Below are 13,235 nucleotides of genomic sequence, written 5' to 3' on the forward strand. Positions count from 1 at the left end.
TTATTTCACAGAGAGGACAGGCAGAACCAAGATTCTCCGACAAATAAACAAGCTGAAAGGTACACCGACTCAGCTCAAACAAAGAAATGTTGAACTTGCTAAAGTGAAGGATGCACGCAAAGCTGGAAAATGGACAGTCTATCATGATGGACAAGCCTTGATTCGTGATTTCAAATCTAAACCCAAAGACTCTCAATCTTAAACTGATGTTATTCAAGCCATTTGTCTAAGATAGAATTAGTAGCTAGTTATGCATCTAAATAATTGGGGCTCAGTTGCCTTGAGCACTCCCTCAACTCTCTGGATACCCAGATGTATTTGCAACTTTTTTGGTGTGTACCTTGTCCCATAGACCCGTGAGGTCTCCTGCGACGACACAAAGAGACACTACTGCGACTCAATCAGATAAAGCCCAACACAAACCTGATCGGGAAAATGGATCAGCCGTGTAAATGGACCAAAGCCATGCCCCTCCTGAAAGGGGCAGTGATATCGCCCTCGGGTCTCACAGTAGACTGGACACACATGAAAGTGCTCCTCTATCTCTATCTCCGTCATCCGGCATAGTGTGTGCAGATCCTCTACTCTTTGGGTATGCCTACAGCTCTCCTTGCCTCAATCCTCAACTGATGTGATGAGACTCGCAATTGACCGATGGCAATCCTCAATGCATGTGAGACTCTCCTATCCTCCAGGTACTCAGGTCTGATAATGAGATTATGCCCCGAGACCCTCAGGAAGTGGTCATGGTAGAACTGGATCTTGGTGGTGAACTCCTCTCTCCCCCAAGCCCTAGATGTATGAAGCTAAAGGAATGATACGATCTCATCTCATGGGATCATCTCAGGTGGTGCATCCATAAGGGAGGAAGTCTATCAATCTGAATGCCGTGACTACCAAACCATGTGGATACCCATGAGTACCATGCTGTATCAACACCACTCTCTGCTAGTCGTCTGGAAGACTCCAATGCTAGCCCCGGTAATCTCCACTGGGGTAAGGCCCACACTCAGTGGAGGAAAGCCACTATCTGAAAGATGGCATCAACCTGGATAGGGGTCATGGCGAACTCTGCCTGTATAATCTAATGGGGGACTGAGGGCTTGCTCCGAATCATCCTCGATCCCATAATCACATGTAGCCTTCAAATCTCTTCCACTCGCGCTAAAATATCACTCCACGGGAGTCGGTCTCACCAGCATGTCAAAAGGCCAACTCTTCGTCAGAGGGTCTTGGACGTGTGCCTGGAAGCACCACCTCTCTAGTCGGGCCAGAGCACCCCATCCTCGTGTGAGTCGTGCCGTACATGCATGGATCATCGTGAAATCTGGTCCGGTGAGCACTACACCCAAATATGTGTAAGATTGCACTATCTCCACTGGCCATCTCGGGGCTCGTCTCAGTATGTGAAGCTATGGCGACAGGACACTGCTCGCGAGGTGTTGAAGATCATAACCTTGGTTTTCCCAAGGTTAACTGTCTCTGCGGAACATCTCCAGAGCCTCTAGATGTTTCTACAATCCCTCTTATGAGGATGATATGACCACCATGTCATCTGCGTACAGCACTATCTGCACCATCAGGTCAACCAGAATTGAACCCTCTCCACCCAGGTGATCTACAAAGAAAGTGATCTCATCGATATGGTCAACCTGTCTGCGTGCATTGAAGTCACCAAGAAGGAGAGTGTCCCCCTATCTAGAAAGCTGTGATGTCATCATGAATAGTCTCATATGGGCTATGCCCGTCAGTGGTGACTTCTCGTGCATAAAATGATGTGTTTGGGGGAAAGTAACATACTGCAATGAAAATCAAGCGTGTATCTGGTAGCTGAACTCGCACCCACATACGTCGTGCATGCTCCTCTCTCCGGATCACAGATATGAGTGGTCTCACATGTGCTCCGAAAAGGACAGCCACACCTGCCGACCCCAATATCCCACTCTCTCCTCTCATCTCCTATCACGAGGACGTGAAATTATGGGACTTTTGATTTGCGACTCCCATAATTTGCGCGTGACTACCTTGAGCCTCTGGGGCGCGAGGGTCTGACCATGGGGCAGGACTTGGAGAATTAAAAATCCTAGTGGGCCCTTGAAAATAGTGAATGTGCAGTTACTAGGCAATTAATTCCTAGGGCCAAAGTGTGCAACAGGGGGCCCAAAATAGTGGTGCAATTAAAAAACTGCTTTTAGGGGCCAAAGAGTGGTGCAATTTAAAAACACTGCTTTTTGGAGCCTAGGGCTTTAAAGGGGGGGGGGGGGGGGAGCCCTTCTTTTAAAGGCAGTTGGCCAAATTAGTTCCAGAGGAGCCAGATCATCAGTTTCGAGCTGCCAGGTGCTGCAAGAGTCAAATCGTTTTTTACCAAGAGGTTCCAGAGCCTACCAAGGAAATTCGTTTTTACCCAGGGGCCAGTTTCAAGTGATCCAGAGCCTGCTAGGGAAATTCGTTTTTACCCAAGGGCCAGTTTCAGGTGATCCAGAGCCTGCCAGAGAAATTCGTTTTTACCCAAGGGCCAGTTTCAGGTGATCCAGAGCCTGCCAGCGAAATTTGTTTTTACCCAGGGGCCAGTTTCAGGTGATCCAGGGCCTGCCAAGGAAATTCGTTTTTAACCACGGGCCAGTTCCAGGTGATCCAAGGCCTGCCAAGGCAAATCGCAATTGATCCAGGAGCCTATTGCAGGTGGCGATTTCTGCCAGGGTGTCTGTTCCAGTTTGTGATTTGCTTTTGGGCTCTTCCAGGCTGTTCCAGGTGCCTGCGATTGGTTCTAGGGCTGTTCCAGGAGTTCTTGACTTGACCAGGCTGCTCCGGGTCAAATGCGACTTGCTTTTTCAGGCTTTCAAGCTCTGCAAGAGATTTCGACCTGATTTCTGGAGCTTTCTGGGTGTTGTGGCTGGTTTTGGTATCTTTCCAGGTGTGGGTGTTCTATTCTAGGCTGCTTCTGGGCTGTGCCAGGGCGGATTTTTGCCGTTCCCTGATTGGTTGTTGGCTAGTTATTACGTTTGGGTTTCTTTCCTCGCGAAGAAGGGTTGATTTATGCTGTTGGGCACTAGCCAGAGAGGCTATAGATTGAAGCAACTCGCTGGGAAGTGTTTGGTTGTTTGATTGCACCAGAGTTCAGCTGTTGAGGGCTTTGTCTTGCAGTTGTTCAGCCGTGTTTAGCTGGTTGGGCACTTGGATGTGCGATTGCAGGAGTGGTTCAGACAGTGGATGCTATTGGGGTCTCAGTTGCATGCTTTGGTTGGCTGAGAATTGTCTAGTGATTGGATGCCGTTCACCGTTTGAAGTTGAGCAGGGAATTACAGGGTGGGCTGGACGGGGAGTCTGCGGGCGTTGGTTTGCCTGTGGTGCAGCTTCCCAGAGACCTTTGTAATCAGCCGCTTGGCTTCAAATGAATGTTAAATAAATACCGCAAGGGGCGCCAACGTTTGGGTCAATCGGTGTCCTTGTTTCTCAGTAGGAGCGTTCTAGCTCCCCTGTGATTTATTTGTGGTGCATATTTACTTGTCAATTTACTGTCTATGCTGTAATTAAGTGGATCCTACCACCCTCTTTCATTGGTCTCGGTGTAGAAGATCATGCCTCTGTCGGTGTATGTTTCCAAGAAACCCCCAGGGTCGGACCAAAGGGTACCACACACTGCTCTCAAACCCCCTTGTGCACTCATCTCTTGGGTCTAACACAATCATGTGCTGTCCATCTCCCCCTCTTCTCTTTCTTCCCTTTCCTCCAGTTCTGCTCTCTCTAATAATCACTTTCCCATCTCTGTAGACAGCCCATTTACCTACATCTCTTGCTGCCATAGCACGCACCATTCCCTCTTTCCGATGCTCCTGATGTAGCAATGTGAGGTCATCGTTCAAGTATATTCTTGTCCCTTTCAAGGTTGCCCTCATGCTCATGAGGTAGACCTGTGCTATCCGGAATTTCATTATAAGGGGTCTTCTTGGGGCCTCGGCTTTGCCAACTCTCCATGCTGTCTCGCATGTGAGGTTGACTCCCATCTTAGTGAACAAGATTTTGGCATCTGACATAGGGATATCTCCAACTGTTAAGCTCCAAGACATTCAAAACCTTGCTGCTGCTTCTCTTTTCTTCCTCCACATTCTTCCATTCTAACATATCTGCTTCCCCTTTGGTGATTTGCTGTGTAAACTCATATACCTTTGTAAGACTAGAATAAGTCCAATCATACAAATTTAGATTTTTTGTTGTTCTAAAGACCAAAAATCTACACAGAAAATGAAAGGGAAAATGGAACAGAAGAAAAAAGAGAGGTAAACAAAAATGTAAACTCAGCACGCTTTCCTTGTATGGTAGTCTGAAAGGCTGCCATTTCCTCCTTAAGCTTCTCATTCTCAAATTTCAGTTCTTCCATTGCCTTGTGAGCCCCTTCAGTGTTTCTTGCATGTCTCTTAGTTGCTGTAATTATGTCCCCATGGCTTGCATTTTGTCATTAAGGCTGGTCTTTGCTGCCTTCCTTCTCCCACTCATCATCCTTGTTTCTCTCCTTTTTCCATTCACCTTGCATACGCCCTCCTTGCTTCTTGATTTCATTGAGCGCCTTATCAACATCTGCTTTCTCTGTCATCAATGTCATGGTGGTGGTCTCGAGGTTATCCACTTTCTGAATCAAAGGCCATACAGATTTTGCTAAGGTGAGTCAAGACCTCAGAGGTATTTTGGGGTGGTGATCCTGCCATGTACACTATCATTGCACTTTCAAGATCTTTTAAATAGCTTCCTGTCATCGTTATCCAGTGTATGAAGCTGCTCACTGTTTATTGCATACTCCAAAAATCAAAGGCAAAGAAGTTGCTGCCCTGGGGACCTCCAAGTATGTTGGTAATCCTTCTCCGCCCTTTCTTTGACTTTGTACTGTCACATCCGCTAGTGGAGCATTCCTCTCTTCGTTTTCTTGGTGTTGATGCTGGCGTTCTTGATTTTCTTGCTGTCCTTGCAGGTTTGAAATTGGTGGGAGCTGCAAATTCTCTGTTGCCCAAGAGCTAGGCGGCAATGTGACGGAGGTCTCCCGAGGCCCATGAAGGCAAGCTTTGTAGGCCTTGAGGATGTGTGGGGGCTAGAGAAAGTCCCCCCGTGAGCTGTAGGCACAGCTCTATGCGCCAGTGGGAGAGGCAAGGGCTAGAGGAGCCGCTGCTGCAGGCGCAGCTCTATGCGCCAGGAGGGGCAACAAAGGTGGGCAGCTGCTTCCCAACAACAGGCCATGGCGGAATGGATAAGGGCACAGGTGAGGACAATGGGCCCGCAACAGGCTGAGACACCCCGTGACACTACTAGGTGGGTTGGGGAGGGAGGGGGGACTGGCAGGGAGGGAGGGAGGGGGCTGGCTGAGAGAGAGAGAGAGAGAGAGAGATTGACATAAAATACGCAATAGCAACTGTATATATTCTGGAATACAACCTCAGCCATAGATAGGCAAGTGGGGAGTGAAGCTCCAAGTGACAAGTGATAAGTGTGAGAGGGGCCCTTATAGGTTGCCTGGTCGGCCTACTAGAACTGGCCGACTGGACAACCATCTGGTCGGCCTGGCCGGACCAGCACGTCGGGCTAACCTGACCCAAAGAGGCCAGGGTTCCCCGACCTAGTTGGGTGCCCTAACTGGGTCCCAACACTGCCCTCACCATGGGCCTAACTGGCCTACACCGACCACCCTCAAACAAGCTTATCTACTCTCTCTCTCTTTTCTTTTCTTTTTGGCAAAGAAAGGAACCTTCTATTAATGCTTGAAAAACTTCATACAAAACAGCAGCCCCGAAGGAGCTGAGTATGGATGCTTATCTACTCTCTCCGGGCAACACTGCCCTCACCATGGGTCTAACTGGCCTGCACCGACCACCCTCAAACAAGCTTATCTACTCTCTCTCTCTTTTCTTTTTTTTTTGGCAAAGAAAGGAACCTTCTATTAATGCTTGAAAAATTTCATACAAAACAGCAGCCCCGAAGGAGCTGAGTATGGATGCTTATCTACTCTCTCTAGGCAGGCACACCCACAAAGAAGCTCTCTCTCACTTCAGCCCTCCATGCTTTTCGAATGGAGTGACGTTTGTCTCAGCATGGCGATCATTTTGAGATTGATCATGCAACTTCTCAACTACCAGACACTTTAATGGCAGATGCAAGGCGACCATCAAGTTTGCATCTCTGCATGCCTTTATCAGATGGAGACATCCAAACTTGGTTGGCCTAAGAGAGCACAACTCTCAAGGAACTTACCTGTGAGTTTGCCCATGAGCACATCGGCTTATTTACCTCAAAAATTGCTATACCTAGTGAGGCAATGAGCTCATTCCCTGCTTCATAGAAATGCGAAAGAGGTCAATCCTGCACTCAGTCTTCCGACTTGCAATTTCCACATCTTGATGTTTTTGGCAACATTCACCCGGGGACTCATGCCCTTATTTCATAGCATGCAAGCACTCATCATCAGTCCATGCATGGAAGGCACCATGTGTTCATAAAATAGCTAGTCAAACTTTGATGACAAGTTGTCAATTACTTCACGGCCACATAGTGCTCTCCCCAAGGTCATCAGAGATGAGATGCTATGCCATTGCTACGTGAGCCTCTCCCAAATGAAGAGCTATCAATCCCTTTTCCAAAAGTTCAGCAGTTTATCGCTTTACTTCCTCCATTACATTCAGTAAGGAGCTCTACATGGAGCAGGTTTTTGTTCAATAGAATATCCTCTAGTCCACTAATGGGCATAATAAAGGTAGAATCATCAACAAAACCAACGTGTCATATGTCCAAAGGAATTTATGCTTTCCTTCTCTAGTAAAAGAATGCTTCCCATCCTTAAATTAGATAAAATAGATTGCTTCCCATCCTTAAAATAGATAAGATAGCAACTTGCACCCTTTTTAAAAACTCAGTTAGGTTTATGCGTTGAATGGGAAGAGTGTCTTTATCTTCTCTATGTACGAAGACCAATTCCAGGCAAAAAGTCATAACACTAAGGTTTGGAACCACAAGGAAATCTCATGCATCTTGATGCTTCTAAATCCTAGACAAAACTCCCTTCACAATCAAAGTACTTTCTCCTTCATGACCACTAAATGCTCCCAAAAGAGAGTAATCTGCTATGGCCTGAGCATGCATATTGACGACATAATCCCTAATCCTATCATAACTAAGACGAACATCAAGAAGAATGACAATCCTTTGCCCACTACCAAACCCATAAACCTTTAAAAAAGTGTGGTCAAAATTGCTGAGTCAATTGGATTGCACGAATAGTTGAACCAGGTTTATGGTCTTCTCTTGACGACTCCCTCTCCTTGCTCTCTATGGAATAATAAGACACTGGGCACTCATAAAATAGCTACCATTTTGCACCCAAAGCACCTTTCTTCTCTAATGAGTTTCTCATCCTCCCCTTATGGCTCCTTTAGACTTTAGAGTATCACCTCACAATTAAGCACAAAAGCTACGATTGAAAGTATTATTGGATAATTAGTAACATGCCATGCCTCAATAGATGCAGGAAAGGAGCAAGCCCACTTTTGTATGTCTGATGTTCAACAATCAGAATGAACAAGCCTTAGCATAATAAGTCATAAAGACCCCAAATTTTGCAATCCTCTGCCTTTACAGTTTTGAAGCTTTTATACCTCTACATGGCTCACTGCTCACTGCTGACAGTCGTGAAGAAATGTCATAGTGATATGCAAATGCAGTCACAAAATGGATCAAAAAGATAGATAAGGCAGCGAGCCAGGTCAACACTTCTTACCCTGTAAAAAAACTAGGAAAACAGGAACAAAAAACCTCCAAAACCAATAGTTCCTCATCTCGCATTGTTCCACAAAACTTGAAATCTTCAGAGTAGCAATCACTATGAAGTGCCATGACAAATCAACAGATTCTACAAAACCGTGCATAGAAAAAGCTTCAGAGCCTATTAAATAGAAACAAGGCACGCAACTCTCCGATGGTCTGTGGAGCCCTAAGTGTAGTTCAGAGTACTACTTCGAAAACAGCAAACTCATCAAGCATACGTAAAAAAAATTATCGACCGCTTAGGTTATGTCATATAAAGCCCATTGAAGCTTAACTTTTTTTTTTAATGGTATATCTAATTCACAAACCAGACATGCATCCATAAATAAAACTTTTACAGAAATCGTTACACCTGATTCACAAACCAGACATGAGAGATTAACAAATAAGCCTCCGTAAGCATATTAAAAACCCTATAAGCAAAAGGAGGAACAAGTAAAGCAGGCATGTCTGACTCCCTTTTCTATCCTGGACAGTATGAAAGATTTCCAAAAGACATAGAAGCATAAAGCAGAAAGAGAGGTCAAAGAGAAAGAGAGCAAGGAAAAATAAGAACGAGTGTGATAGGACGTAATTGACGCTACCCCAACTGTAATACAGAATCTTACATTCAGTAACAGCGTCCAGTAGCCATCCCAAACCAATCCAATTTCATTTTTATCGTACTTAAGAGGAAGTCAACGTCCCTAAATCTTTCAAGACACCACCTGAGGTCGAAAGCATCGTACACTACTAATAGAAAGAGTAACTGCCCTTGGATCGTATTTAACTCTGATGTTTCATAAACAATAATCAACGTCCATCGTGAAATATATCCTGCATTGAGGACGGGGCAACTAGGGATAACGGCACTGAAGGGTATATGAACATTTGATGCCGTTGAAAATGATAACCTGCGGATTCGTTACGTTGATCGACCCTCGAAGATATCAGGCTCAACTCCTCGCTGACTTAAACGAGACATCCAAAAGTCTGCTGCTATGAATTTAGTATATGGTGAGCTTAATTAACACTTACCACCACCCCCTTATAAACAAGACACCGTGTTATAAACGCTAGAACTTAGGACACACAGCGTTGCCCAAAAAAAGGGAAAGGGATGCGGTGGAAACGTTGATTTTCGGTCACAATTCAATTGTATAAGCGGCGAGTGAAGCTACAGCAAGGCCGCTCTGTGCTGCGAACACAGAGGAAAGCAGAAACAATGAAGATTGGAGCGGGATTTTCTCACCGTGTTGGAGGATTGCGAGGATGGGAAAACTGGCTTGGAAGGCGGACTCCATGAATCGGAGCAGGAGAAGCTCGAAATTGCGTTAGGGCAGGGGAAGAATGGGGAACAGAAAGCGTTAACAACGCCAAAAAGAAAGAAAAACAGGTCAAGGGACGGAGGGATCCAGAGAACTCAGCTACAATTTGTGCACACCAATTAACACAAATCACTTTGCTTATATACTAACCGCACAGTATTAATCTTTACTTGGCCACCTTGCTTGAGCCGTTTTATGAAACTCTAAAATCCTAGGAAACCATGTGCCAACATTCCACGCCGTTACAACACACCTATTATTGGCTACTTACAATAGCCCATATAGTTAGCACCTGGCCCATATATACTTAGGGGCTTAGCACATGGGAATGGGAAAAGGTGGTCCCAAGTGGTCCCATGCATATTTCTATCCTATTCCCATCCCACCATGTGCTAACAAAAAAAGAACTAAGGATGGGTTTAGGAGGAAGAGGACACATGGCATCATTTCATGTGTTTAAGAGGTGGGGACCTTGTGGGGACAAGGACACATGTCATCCTTCCACGTTTTTGAATCCCTGAAAAAGGGGAGCCCATTCTGGCTGCCAGGGTCTAGAGGTAATGGTCCAGGATGGGGAGAAAAAGTGACTAATCCCATTCTAAATCCATCCTAGACCACTTGGTGTAGGATGGGAGTAATGATGACAAAAATATTCCCATCCTAAACCCATGCTAGTCCCATCCATGTGCTAAGGCCCTTAGCAGCTAGCCAAGCATTCTAGTTATTAACCTATTAACCATGGACACTAAAAAAACAAGGTGGGTGCTACCACTATGGCCCTGCTTGAATGATGTTTTTTTGCTTTATTGATTTTTATGGCATGGTAGTCATTGTTGGCATTGTTGTTTAGATGTTAGCATGTGGTTGTATTCACGTGTTTTTTTTGCTTTATTGATTTTTATGGCATGGTAGTCGTTGTTGGCATTTTTTATGTTAGCATGTGGTTGTATTCACATGTTTTTTTATGTGCTAGAGTAATGTATCTCGATTGGTTTTCGGCAGGAGTAATGATGATGGAATTCGTAATGCTTGCTATTGGTGGATTTTTTCGGTATTTGAATAATGTAATCCATGCCGCGAAATGTATGGTTTAATTATGCACGTATACATGTTATGGAGTGGTCTGTCCAATATGTGTATGTTGTTCCACAGTAAGTGGTTGTCTTTGTTATGTTGCTCCAAATGTGATCTAGTTGTGTTCCATATATTGTGGTGATATGATCGCATTATAGGGTGTAATTGAAGGTAGCCATAATTTCTTTCAATGTGGTTGATTGTATTGTTTTTTGCAACATGTCAATGTTAAAATCTCCTAGTAGTATAAAGTTGTGCGTTTCAGTAATGGATGACAATGTATCATGTAGTAGTTGAAATAATAATTTGTATTGTTTGGATGGCAATCTATATATATTTGTAATCGTGTATCGAGTGTGGTTTTTTTTAATGCGTGTTGTTATAATCTCAATTCCGTATTATGCAATTATGTTTTTTTGCTCAATGGTGATGTCGTTTCGCACCAGGGTGCATGTTGAGTGGTTCTCAATGCATTGGAAATTGTTGGGTACATGCACTTAGCATTGTTCAGTCCTAGTCTCTTGGAAACAAATAACGTCTGAATTCATTAGTGTCTCAGTGGTGGCGAGAATGTCTTCCTTATATTTTTGTAAGGATCTTGTGTTTAAAGATTATACTAGTACAGTTAAGTCGGTACGTTCTTGCATTTTACTGTTGATGTTTTCCCACTTTGATTGAGTTGCTAATCTTTCCATTTCTTCGTGAACGTCTTTGTCTACGAGGAAATGCTATTGTTGTAGTGGTTGGAGCAAGAAAATATTTTCAATTTTTTTTACACTTGATAGTGCTGTGTATGTAAGACCGTGCATATGAATCCCTATCGAGGAGAAAACAACCATGTCCATTGTAAGCCCTTGTGCTCTATGAATTGTTCGCACTACGGCTAGTTGGATTGGGAATTGTCTATAAGTGAGGATGATTTTTTTATAAGGACCAATTTGTATTTCTCTTGTTACTCTTAATATTGATGTCCATTGGCGATTAATAGTTGTTGTATATGCATGGAAATTACTTTCTCTTGTTCCTTTTCCTGTTTGTGGATATCCATATGATGTCACTATTTGATGTGTGGACATGCCCATGAAAACACCATCTGCACTGTTAACTAATCCATCTTGTTGATTAATGTTTTCAGAGCATAATTCAACTAACAACCCTTCTTTAATTTGTATAGTTGTTCTTAGGCCATCTGTTGCTTTAGGGTTTTCTAATACTTTATTTGAAATGTGGCTGTTATTATTGAACGTATCAATTGCTTTGATGTTACATTCTTTCCCCGTTGTTGTGTGGAATACTTTGTTGTTGTGTTTGTTCATGTCAAAGTTGGTATAGTAAAGGTGGGGAAAAGTATGATCTTGTGGTGGTGGACGAAAGCATCATTGGTTAATGTATTTTATTTGTTCCTCATTGTGTGTGTAGGTTCAGAAACAGTTGAGGACTTCTATGAAGTTGTTGTTGTTTTGTCGCATTGGTTTTTTGAGTTCGTAACATCGTGGTTTTGTCAACCAGTAGGTGTTGACTAATGTTTGCAATGCTTCTCTCTTTTTTGAATACCCAACTATCTCGTACCGGTTTGGCCTGATAAAAATCACCATAGCAAATGACGCCAATGCCCCCAAAGTATTTTGTATGATTTCTTTTAAATGTGCGCATGCGAAGGTTCGCAAAATCTAAAGTTCGCATGCCAACTAATGAGATCTCGTCGAACACAATGAGTTGTACTTGTTCATATAGGTGGATGAGTGTGTCTCCCTGGCCAAGCATGGTAGGTTCTTTGTTTTCAATGGCAAATGCAATGTGGCATGAATAGTGATCCCATTTATGTTGTATGCAGCTTTTTCGATGTAAGCTAACATTAGCACATGTAGTACTATTCATAATCTATGTTTTGTATTGTTTGGTTATAAAGTTGTAGCAAGCCTTGCACTATGAGCAATAGAAGATATGTTTTCCTTGTGCCAACTCTGCCTGTCAGGAACAAGTGTATTTTCTCAGTTGGTTTGATTCATTTTCATATCATGACATCATCAAATAGTTGTCTTTATTCAAAGTTGAGCGACCGAATCATTTTGAAGTATTCTTCATTTTGCATGAGTATTTGTTTTTTAATGAAATTTACCATTTAATGGTTTTCGATGTTTTGCTTTCAAATCAAATGCGATGTCGTATTTAGGAAAGTCGCACTCGTGTATGTCTTGCTTTTCACTTGTTGCAGCGGTGTCGTTGTCAACCAATTCATTATTGTTTGTTGTTGTTGGTTGATCATTATCGTCGTCTTGTGTACATAAAGCCTTATTTTGTATAATGGTTTGATATCGAGAGTTGTAAGCTTTTTCCCAAGTTCCATGTCCTCATCATTTTTGAAAAGGATAGTACAATAATAATTGTTCATGGTAATAATTGTTTGGATCCTTTGCTATGCTGAATTTTGACAAATCTTATGATTCTTGGTTTTTTTTATTTTTTAATTTTTAGTCGTATTCTGTAACAAATGTTGTGAGGCAAATATTGTCCACATTTTCTCTTTTTTTGTATTTGTCTATAATTGTTTGGCATGTGATTTCTGTTGATTCGATGGGAAGGTGTTGCAACTGTTGTTTTCTTTTAAGAATGAGGGCTCTATTTTGTTGTTTGTTTGTATTTATGAAAAAGTCTCTTGTTGTTCTGTGCAGTGGTGGTAAAGATAAAATAATAAAAGATGCCAATTGTGCATTCATCCAAAAATGTGTTGCTTGTTGCTTGTAGTCTATCATGCATGGTGTCGTTATTTTGAGTGCATGTCTTTACTGTCTGTTGGAGGCTTGTTGTTATTGTGTTATCCATTTTTGTGATGTATGAAGTGTAGTATGTTATCGCTGAGTATCGATCCATAATATATTGTATATCCATGTTTGATTGCCATAAGAAGCTCATTTTTTATTGAAAGCGTTTGTGAAGATGTCTTTTGTTTGTCTTCTTAAGAATAGAGTTGATTTTGATATTAATGAACGTAGTGCTAGTATGTATGTTGGTATGTCCACTCCAAAATTATCTATCCACGTCAGTTGTTGTGAG

The 13,235-nt window shown here is 43.0% G+C and overlaps 1 protein-coding gene across 1 annotated transcript in view; it reads right to left on the reverse strand.

The window, feature by feature from the left end:
• The window catches only part of PP5.2 (protein phosphatase 5.2), a 108,801-nt gene extending 99,574 nt beyond the window's left edge, over positions 1–9,227 (reverse strand). The window contains exon 1 of the mRNA XM_087377037.1: positions 9,032–9,227. The gene's annotated coding sequence lies outside the window, so the exon portion shown is untranslated. The remainder of the gene's footprint in view (positions 1–9,031) is intronic.
• Between the last annotated feature and the right edge of the window lie 4,008 nt (positions 9,228–13,235).

The sequence above is a fragment of the Dipteris shenzhenensis genome, chromosome 7, assembly GCF_047967505.1.
Source record: "Dipteris shenzhenensis isolate YYH24624 ecotype China chromosome 7, Dip_SZ_1.0, whole genome shotgun sequence".
In the NCBI taxonomy this organism is placed as follows: Eukaryota; Viridiplantae; Streptophyta; class Polypodiopsida; order Gleicheniales; family Dipteridaceae; genus Dipteris; species Dipteris shenzhenensis.